Source organism: Pseudoliparis swirei, chromosome 7 (assembly GCF_029220125.1).
Source record: "Pseudoliparis swirei isolate HS2019 ecotype Mariana Trench chromosome 7, NWPU_hadal_v1, whole genome shotgun sequence".
Classification (NCBI taxonomy): domain Eukaryota; kingdom Metazoa; phylum Chordata; class Actinopteri; order Perciformes; family Liparidae; genus Pseudoliparis; species Pseudoliparis swirei.
In genome coordinates, this window is record NC_079394.1 from 16,788,455 (window position 1) to 16,791,497 (window position 3,043).

Here is a 3,043-nt window from a genome sequence, read left to right on the forward strand (position 1 = left end):
GAACGTAATCCTGCATTGACTGGAAACATTGCGACTGGATTTAAGGCCCCGTGCTCACAGCCCCGTCCATCAATCACCAAGAACCCTCCGTTCACACGTAGGAAGCACCCCCGGCTGCTCCAGATGGACCAGTAAAGTGTCCCGTTCTGGCCCCGCCCACATGCAGGAAGTTCCAGTCTGGAGTTTGACTTTTGGGGGGGGGGGGGGGGGGGGGTTGAGGACTGATTATTAAATCCATCTTTCACTGTGGAAATAACACGCCGCTCTCCAGAGACAGCTGGCCTGCAAGACGCCGTACGTGAACCGACAGGAATCCTTAAAAGAGAAAAACACTGATTTATTGTTTTCTTCGCCAGGAGATAATGACATTGTTGTTTAAGCGTATGCATCTCTGCGTCTGTCCACGACTAATCTTGCATTCTGGTATCATGAATCGTATGTAGCGCAACAGCGTAGCGCAGCACCACAAACTGCAAACCACGGGGTGCATTCATTAGTATGTGTCATGAATAGCGCGGCAACGTAGCACGGCAACATAGCGCGGCAACGTAGCACGGAAAGGTAGCACGGCAACGTAGCGCGACAACGTAGCATGACAACGTAGCATGGCAATGTAGCGCGGCAACGTAGCACGGCAACATAGCGCGGCAACGTAGCGTGGCAACGTAGCGCGGCAACGTAGCACGGAAATGTAGCGCGGCAACGTAGCGCGGCAACGTAGCACGGAAACGAAGCGCGGCAACGTAGCACGGAAACGTAGCGCGGCAATGTAGCACGGAAAAGTAGCGCGGCAACGTAGCACGGAAACGTAGCACGGCAACGTAGCACGGAAACGTAGCGCGGCAACGTAGCGCTGCAACATAGCATGTTTAAGTACCTCTGGTGGTTTGCAGTCACTCAAAGTTTCTCAAAACACTTTTTTAAGGAAGAACTAATTTAATTTGTAGCATATCTGTCGTGTGAGATGTGTGGGTGGAAAACACACGAGAGAATTTATGGGTTTATTTATGTATTTTTTAAACTACAGCATCAACTTAGCCTGTAAACGGGAGTGTTAGCTCACATGAAGGATACTGTAAGACTAGCTTTTTATTACCTTATTGAACACAGGGTTTAAAAATGCCTGAATGTATAAGAATATTTCATTTTCATTGGGTTTCCCACCTTCAGGGCATGCACGATCCCATATCCATCCAATCATGAGTCCTGTGCAATCATTTGCATTGTTTAATCCTATAAAAAAACAGAAACCACATGTATTAAAAGTCAATCAAAGGTTGTTGTTCTTTGTGCTTTTTTTGGGCCTCGGCAGTGAAAGACAACAAGTGGACGTCTCCCTCTAAACATAGACGCTGTGTTTGCCCGAGGGGAGGCTCTGCGTGTGAGGAGTGTGCATTTGAATACACTCCTTATAGGCTTTATGCAAATGAGGAGCTTTTTTTAAGTGGCGGCAATCCCGGCGTTTTTACTCCGGTCGCCGTCAGCCAGGTGCGGCGGTCATCTTTTCTTTTCTTGCGTTTACAGCTGTGCCGACCTCTACGTGCAGTGGAGCCGCAACGGCTCTTTATTTATTTTAATTTATTTTTTATTTCTTTATCTTTTGTACAGTAGCTACAGAGAGCCGTGAACACACACTCGGGAGCTCTCGGGTGCAGAGAGGTCGCAAAGGCAACAACCCTGACATGATGTAATAACATTTGCACTAAAGTGCGCGCCATATTTTCTTTGGGGCAACAATGCCACACAAAGCGCTTTTCCATGGCATTTACATGGATGTTTAGACTGGCAAATTACCCCCCCCCCTCTCATGCAGGAGCTCCCGCAGCTGGAGAAGACGCTCGATCGTTTGTGATAATTAATTCTAAGAAATAAATTTTCTTAGAACACAAAAAAAGGAAAAGTCAAGTAAATATAGATGGTTTTTGGCAGAGGGCAAAAAGAAACACTGAGTCAGCGGACTACGACAGACATGAAAGTAGACGACGACGACGTCTTCTTTTCCGTCTTCTTGGAGGTTGGCCTTCTCGAGCCGCCGGCGGAGAGAAGGCCAACCGAAGAGATTTACAATCATTTGCATTAACTTGCAAATGTGGCGATCATCTGGAGGTCTGAAGTGGCTGAATTTGCCTTTCTTTCTTGATCCTTGCCGTAAAATGTTTCAAAAAATGACTCCGGAGGAAAGACGGGGCACGACTTGCAAATTCAAAGCCGACTCTCATTACGTTTTTATAGTCTTCGCTCACGTCTACGATAGTTTCGTGGACCGGAGGTGAAGCTCTACTGTTGGAGCCACAAGCTTCACTCGTCTTCTTTAGGGCCCCAAATGTCAGTTTGTGAAGTGTGTGGGTGTGTGTGTGTGTGTGTGTGTGTGTGTGTGTGTACCCCTCCCCCACTGCAACAACACAAACAGGAGCACAGGTACCCCCGTGCAAAGGACAGATAGCGGGTTTAGATTTTTATTTTAACTCGTTGATGCTGTCGCTGCTTTGAAGGAATAAAAAAAAATTTAGGAACGCCGGGCGGAGCGAGGAGCTTTTTGTTGTTTGTGAGACGTGTTTAGTTATTTAACATGTTCGAAAGACATCGACGGAGTTTGCAGCTATACATACGAACAACAATGCGTCGTAATTATAGAGATATGTCGCACGTCAACTTTGACTTTAGGTTATTTTAGCCCAAAAACTACGATCTTCCACCTAAACCTCAATGAGTTTTCATGAAACGTCATTTTAGCTAACACTTTAATCCAAAGGGACTTACAATCAAGTTACATTCATACGCCGTAGACACAGCTACAGGGAGCAAATCAGGGGAAAGTGTCTTGCTCAATGACTATATTGACTAAGGCGGGGATGGAACCGGCAACCCCCTGGTTGGAAGACGGACCTGCTAACCACTGATCCACAGTTTCCCTGAGAAGACGGAGGTCGATGTCGTGTACTGACGTGTTGCTGAGGACTAACTCAACCGTGAAGACGTCATACGAACACGTCGTGTCCCGGAGTCTTAAAACCATCTGGTAGCAGAACAACCTTTTTTTTTT